This window comes from Bombus fervidus, chromosome 7 (assembly GCF_041682495.2).
Source record: "Bombus fervidus isolate BK054 chromosome 7, iyBomFerv1, whole genome shotgun sequence".
In the NCBI taxonomy this organism is placed as follows: Eukaryota; Metazoa; Arthropoda; class Insecta; order Hymenoptera; family Apidae; genus Bombus; species Bombus fervidus.
The window spans coordinates 4,018,238-4,026,676 of NC_091523.1; the positions used below are offsets into that span (position 1 = coordinate 4,018,238).

The 8,439-nt window shown below is 41.7% G+C and overlaps 1 non-coding gene across 1 annotated transcript; it reads right to left on the reverse strand.

Annotated features, from left to right (window-relative positions):
- Positions 1-467: 467 nt before the first annotated feature.
- Trnak-uuu (transfer RNA lysine (anticodon UUU)) lies at positions 468-540 on the reverse strand. Its single transcript has one exon. It is a non-coding gene; the product is annotated as a tRNA-Lys (tRNA).
- Positions 541-8,439: the final 7,899 nt, after the last annotated feature.

An 8,439-nucleotide genomic window follows, 5' to 3' on the forward strand; every position in this document is an offset into this window, starting at 1 on the left:
GTAACACCCGAGTAATTTGGAACTCTTATAGACAAAAAATTCCACGGTGGTCGTCCTCACGTTTATAGTGGTTGTGCCCCGGGCTATCTTGCGAATTACTATCAGGGTGGTACGCCTCGTCATGTTCCAACTTAATAAGTGAGATATCCTTGTTTATGTTGGGCCGCTATGGGGGACCACACCACATAGCGTCGAGCTCCTTGTCTCGTCGCTCTAGCTGGATCGCGGGCTCTTTTCCTTTCTCTCTATGCCCGTTCCTTCGCGAGAATCACCTGCTCGCAGAAGGTGCGGAAGGCGGTGTATACCTGGCGCCCTCTCAGCATTGCTTCCACTGCAGCTTCGGGGGATACACTCGCTCCGATGACGATCTGATTGGCGCGTCGCGGTTCCGCCCACGCCGGGCAGAACTCCAACGTGTCCTGCGCCGTGCCTTCCTCTTCCTTGCAAAAAAAAAAAATATATATATTCGCCCAACGTGGGACTTGAACCCACGACCCTGAGATTAAAAGTCTCATGCTCTACCGACTGAGCTAGCCGGGCTGCCATATAACATTGCCATATAACATATGACGTTATATACTGTTACGATATAACGTATAACGTTATATTCTATTACGTTATAACGTATAACGTTATGTGGTATTTCCTTATAACGTATAACGTTATATACTATTACGATATAACATATATGGGTATACGGTACTACGTCAGAACGATTAACGTTATATACTATTTCCTTATAACGTAACGTAATGGTATTACCTTGTAGCGTATAACGTTATATACTGTTACGTCACAACGTATAAGGGTTTATGGTATTACCTTCGAGCGTATAACGTTATATACTATTTCCATATAACGTATAACGTACAACGTTATATGGTATTACGTTATAACGTGTAACGTTATATACTATTACCTTATAACGTATAACGTTATATGGTATTACGTGATATCGTGCAACGAAATATAATATTTCCTTATAACATATAACGTTATAAACTATTTCGTTGTAACGTATATCGTTATGTAGCATGCGTTATAACGTATAACGTTATATACTATTACCAAATAACGTGTAACGTATAACGTTATATACTATTACGTTATAACGTATAAGGTTATATGGTATTTCCTTATAGCTTATAACGTCATATACTATTACGTTATAACGTATAACGTTATATGGTACCACCTTACAGCGTATAACGTTATGTACTATTACCGTATAACGTATAACGTATATCGTTATGTGGCACTGCGTTATAACGTATAACGTTATATACTATTTGGTTACAAAGGATATCGATATGTAGCATTGCGTTATTACGTATAACGTTATATTGTCTTTCCTTATAACGTATAACGTTATATACTATTACGTTATAGCGTATATAATTATGTAGCATTATGTTGTAACGTATAACGTTATATATTATTACTTTATAACGTATATCGCAATGTAGCATTACGTTATACCGTAAATGTTTATATGGTATCAGCGTAGAGCGTATAACGTTATGTGATATTACCATGTATCGTATAACGTTATATAATATTACCATATAACGTATAACATATAACGTTATATGGTATAACGTAACGTTATAACGTAACACCATACAATGTTATACGTTATAACGTCATAATATGTAACATTATACGTTACAAGGTAATGCTACATAACGGTGAACGTTATAACGTAATAGGATATAACATTATACGTTATAACGTAATGCTACATAACGCTATTCGCTTGATATAATACCATATAACGTTATACTCTATAACGAAATGCTACATAACCTTACACGTTATAAGGTAATACCATATCACGTTATACGTTATAACGTAATACGATATAACTTTATACGTTATAACGTAATTGTATATAACGTTATACCTCATAAGATAATACCATATAACGTTGTATTTTATAACGCAATACCATGTAAAGTTATACGTTATGCGTTATATGATAATAGTGTATAACGTTATACGGTATGTGGTAATACCATATAACGTTATGCGTCATAACGTAATTGCATATAACGTGAAAAGTTATAATGTAATAGAATATAACGTAATAGTATATAACGTTATTCGTTATACCGTAACACCATATAATGCTATACGTTATTACGTCACAGTATATAACATTATACGTTACAAGGTAATGCTACATAACGATACACGCTATAACGTAATAGATTATAACGTCATACGTTATAAGGTAAAAGTATATAACGATATACGTAATGACGTAATACCATATAACGTTATACGTTATATCGTGGTACTATATTGCATTATACGTTATTACTTGATTCTACATAACGTTATACGTTAGTACGTAATACTATATAACGTTATACGTCATAGCGTAATGCGACATAACGTTATACGATTCAGATAATTCCATATAACGTTATACGCTGCAACGTAATTGTTACGCCACGAGGCTTTTTAGAGATCGTATTTCCAACCGTCGCTCGCGGCCCTCCAGCGTCGCAGATACATCCTCTTATCTGCCCGACGAAAAATATACATTGTATCGATGAGCGCATATTTATCACCAAATAACGAGTTCTGGAACCGTCGATCTCGGACCGTTATTTTCTAACGAAGAAGTCGGCCTGTGTGATCATCGGCGCGTGCGGTGGCGTGATCCGAGCATATGGGGGGGTCGTCTCCCCGAAAGACAAAGAATCGAAATCTGTAACCGATCAGTCTCATTCGAACACTCTAACCGATCAGTCTCATTCGAAATCTGTAACCGGGGAGTCCATTTTCGTCGTCCGAACAGTCAATAAGTCTACCACGGTTCTATCTTCAAATCAATCCGTTTGTAAAGTCTAACTATCTCATCGAGAGATATCGTCAAATCGGGTCACATTTTCTGTAACGCATAAGCTGTACTCATCGTCAAATACTTGTGACGCTCATAATATTGTGTAATCCATTGTTGAATATATACATCATATTAACCTGTTAACACAGTGTTAATTTCAATTAACCACCCCTGTTATCCTAACCGAAACACGGGGAACGACTAATTCGCGGCGTCGATTAGCCGAATCGTAGCGAGAATTTACGCCTCTCGCTGACGCGTTTTCCTCGCGACCGCGTCTCTCCACGAACGGTCGTAACATTTGGTCCTTCGAGCCGGATTCAGTGGTAAGTGAAAAGTGCACACCAGTGACACCCACTACCATACAGTGCCACGTGAATCCAACATAACCAGCAGCGGAAGCGTTACCACTCCAGCGAAGTCAGTAACGTCAAGGGGTCGTCACCTTGGAAGAGGCATAATTCGATGGTTGAAGACGCAACCATGCAGCCTCCCGCCGCAACTGGACAATCGTCAACATAACGATATTCAACAATTCCGATCGCACGACAAAACACGTCACTTTCGGGAAGAATCGCCTTCCTCACGAAACGTACGTCAACGACATTCCACTGCACAGGGACAAGCCACAACCTGCAGTCGGAACAACTTCAGTTTCACTACAACACGAGTGATCTTCGGGAAGAACGCCTTCCTCGCGAACATCACGATATCCCGCTGCACAGTGACGAGCGAGCACTGCAGCCGGAACAATTCTGCATCGGGAAACACCGATCACACATCACAAGTACCACCTTCGTTAACGAAGTATCTTCATCACAAAAAATGGCAAACGAAGCAAGAATCACCGCCTTGAAACAGGAGTACGACGATATAAGCGAAGAATTCAAGACCATATGGAGACTACTCGACCAATACGAACAGTCCGGGCAGCGCAACAAGGGCAGCTTAAAATTTTATCAAACACTGGTCGACGACAATTGGAAACAATTCAACATTGTCCTTAACAAATTGCTCGACATCGACGACAACGAACCTGAGGACTTATCGGATGTCTATTTAGACCTGACGGTACGATTGATTAGACTCAACAACATTGATTCTTCCTCAACGGATGCCTCCAACGCAGTGGCGAATCCAAAACTATCGAAATGCAACAGCAATACTTCCAGCAGTTACCAGAGACGTAAGAATAATCTAAATAATAACAGTAACAATGATCATACTCCGCCGATGGAGAATCTCGTATCGAGTCTAGCGCCGATTCCATCACATGACACGCGAAGTTCATTGCATAATACTCGCAGCGCGCCAACACGCGACTCGACGACGATCAAGTTCGCGTCCTCATTATCCGAAAAATCTGATTCAACGATACCGATCGCCGTGAATCAGACAACTTCTAACGTCCGCCGCTCATCGTCAATACGCGACCAGACGACAAGTACGGTAGCAACGTCTCTACTTGAACAATCTGATTCAACGTTACCGATCGCCGTGAATCAGACAATCTCTCACGTTTGCAACTCATCGCCAATACGCGGCTTAACGACAAACAAGCTCGCGTCATCAGTATCTGAACGATCTGATTCAACGCTACCAAACGCTGTGAATCAGACAACTTCGAACGTTCACTGCTCATTGCCTACACGCGACTCGACGACGACCAAGTTCGCGTCCTCATTATCCGAAAAATCTGATTCAACGATACCGATCGCCGTGAATCAGACAACTTCTAACGTCCGCTGCTCATCGCCTACACGCGACTCGACGACGACCAAGTTCGTGTCATCATTATCGGAACAATCTGATTCAACGCTACCAATCGGCTTGAATCAGACAATCTCTAACGTTCGCAACTCAGAGCCAAAACGCGATTCGACGACAAACAATTTCGCATTATCATTATCTGAACAATCTGATTCAACGCCAGCAAGCGCCTTGAATCAGACAACCTCTGCCACTCGCAACTCTTCGCCAACACGCGACTTGAAGACAACCTCTCACGATCCTCTGGACCGGAAAAAACTGAATCCCGTTCATGACAACAGAGTCAATTTCGAATCAAAACCTACAGCAGGGGTTTCGAAATCCATGATAAGATTCTCTAGGAACATTTCCTCCTCAATCAACATCTCAATGTTCAATCTGTCTTACAGCACGTTACCTGTATCATCTGAGAGCAGGAGTATCATATCGGAGAGTCATTCTCCTGGACATAACACGAAGATGCCACCTTCGCCATTTCCGAAAGGGGCCACATCTGCAAATTACCCGAAGCGGAATAATCATCACGTTGTCACCACCGTAACGAATTCCTCAAATGAGATTAGTTGTCAAACCACACCATCAGTTTTCAATACTTATCCACTGAGCCCACAGATTGCTGCATCGGACAAGTCTCGGGAAAAAACCACGAAGACCTCACTGGAGTCACCCCTGACTCCAATAACGCCAACATATTTTCCAATGCCAAGGCAAGTCACAGTTACGACGTCCAGTGTCGCGACGCCCAACGCTCATTCTCCGCCAAGGATCATCACTAAGAGAGCGCGATTCGGGCGGATCATCGGGGGGAGCCCAACCTCCCAATCAACTCCAAAACTCCGCATCGTGTTGGACGAATCAACATCAGGCAACACAAGAATTCCGTTCAACGACACCTCATGGGCAGAGGTGTTCCAAGACACTTCCTGGGTTGAGGTACTACACGACACCTCCATGATCGAGACATTCCACGACACTTCATGGGCAGAGGTGTTCCATGATACTTCCTGGGCCGAGCTGCTACCTAACACCTCCAGGATCGAAGCATTCAACGACACCTCATGGGCAGAGGTGTTCTACGACACTTCATGGGCAGAGGTGTTCCATGACACTTCCTGGGCAGAGGTGCTTCACAATACCTCCAGGATCAAGGCACAAAACGACACTTTCTGGGCCCAAAAACACAACCGCAAATTCCTAAAACGACGAAAACCTCAGCGATCGAAACTACAAGGAGTTTCCGAACAGGACATAAACAACAAACTTGTCAAATCACTATAATTTAGTAATTTTCAGATGTAATCCGTACTCTACGAAGGGAATCTCGCCCATTCATCAACCTCAGAATCACCTATTGCAAATCATTTACGTCAAAGAGCGAGAGGATCGCAACCACCGCAGAATCCAGGTATTCGTATCCAACTTATACGTCTTGCAGTTAATGCAGTCCACATCGAGCTGGTCAACGACCTCATAAGCGAGGCCTTCGTCGCGTCTCTGGGAAGATTCATCGCTCATCGAAGGGTCAGTCTTTCTAGCCGGCCGATGGATCGAATGGCACTTCACACTCTCAACTCGCCTCACTTCAACGGATTGCGGAAGCTAGCAGCAATTCTTCAAACGACATCTCAGACGTGTCGTCATTAACAAGCTTCATACAATTAAAACGCGAAACACACTCCCTATCAGAATCAAAACCAACCCTCAACTCTAGACCGCCAACTTCGATATCTCCAGATCGAAACGATCTCTTAATCCTTACTCCCAGTCACCTCCTCATCGGAGACTAACAAGTTTGCGAGATTGAGTTTTCAGGGATACTCCAACCAACCTTCTCCAGCTAGCATCAAGAATATCCACACGAGCTGAACATACGAACCAAAGGGAGCAAGGGCAGTTACGGCATACTAGAAGACATCATCGTCCTCCTCATAGAAGACAACGTTCTCCCAATGCGATGACCATTGGGCAGAATCATCAAGGTCCAGCCCGGCGCAGACGGCATCATACGGACGGCTACCGTACGAACGGCAACAAGCACACTGGATCGGAGCGTCAAGCGGATGGTACCACTACCGAGCAGATCGCCGACAGATGACTCCGAAACACCCAACAGCTACGACGTCTAACGAGAGATCCACCTCACAGTATTACCCATAGTACTTGATCGGTACCCTCTCAACGGGGGGAGTATGTTACGCCACGAGGCTTTTTAGAGATCGTATTTCCAACCGTCGCTCGCGGCCCTCCAGCGTCGCAGATACATCCTCTTATCTGCCCGACGAAAAATATACATTGTATCGATGAGCGCATATTTATCACCAAATAACGAGTTCTGGAACCGTCGATCTCGGACCGTTATTTTCTAACGAAGAAGTCGGCCTGTGTGATCATCGGCGCGTGCGGTGGCGTGATCCGAGCATATGGGGGGGTCGTCTCCCCGAAAGACAAAGAATCGAAATCTGTAACCGATCAGTCTCATTCGAACACTCTAACCGATCAGTCTCATTCGAAATCTGTAACCGGGGAGTCCATTTTCGTCGTCCGAACAGTCAATAAGTCTACCACGGTTCTATCTTCAAATCAATCCGTTTGTAAAGTCTAACTATCTCATCGAGAGATATCGTCAAATCGGGTCACATTTTCTGTAACGCATAAGCTGTACTCATCGTCAAATACTTGTGACGCTCATAATATTGTGTAATCCATTGTTGAATATATACATCATATTAACCTGTTAACACAGTGTTAATTTCAATTAACCACCCCTGTTATCCTAACCGAAACACGGGGAACGACTAATTCGCGGCGTCGATTAGCCGAATCGTAGCGAGAATTTACGCCTCTCGCTGACGCGTTTTCCTCGCGACCGCGTCTCTCCACGAACGGTCGTAACAGTAATGCTACATTGTGATATACGTTATAACGTAATGCTACATAACCTTATACGTTATAAGGTAATAGTATATAACGTTATACGTAATAACGCAATGCTACATAACGATATACGTTATAACGTAATACCATATAACGTTATACGTAATAATGCAATGCTACATAAGGATATACGTTATAACGTAATACCATATAACGTTATACGTTATAACGTGATACTACATAACGTCATACGCTAGTACGTGATACCATATTACGTTAAACGTTATAATGTAATATCATATAATGTACGTTATAGCTTAGTACTAAATAACGTTATACGTTAGAACGTTACCATATATCGTTATACGTTATAACGTGATACTATATAACGTTATACGCTAGTACGTAATACCATATAACGTTAAGCGTTATAATGTAATATCATATAAAGTTATACGTTATAACGTAATACCATGTAACTTTATACGTTGTAACGTGATACTATATAACGTTATACGTTATTATGTTATACCATTAAACCTTTTCCTGTATAACGTGATACTATATAACGTTATACGTTATAACGTGGTACTATATAGCATTATACGTTATAGCTTGATTCTACATAAGGTTATACGTTAGTACGTTATACTATATAACGTTATACGCTGTAACGTAATACCATATAACGTTATACGTTATAACTTGATACTATATAACGTCATACGTTATAACGTAATACTATACATTATACTTTATAGCGTAGTACTATGTATCATTATAGGTTATAACTTAATTTCATATTACGTTATACGTTTTTGCGTAGTACGGTATAACGTTGTACGTTATAAAGTAATATGTTATAGCATTATACTATAATTCGTTGGACGCTTTAACGTTACGCTGTATAACGTAATAATATATTACGAAATACTGTATCAGGT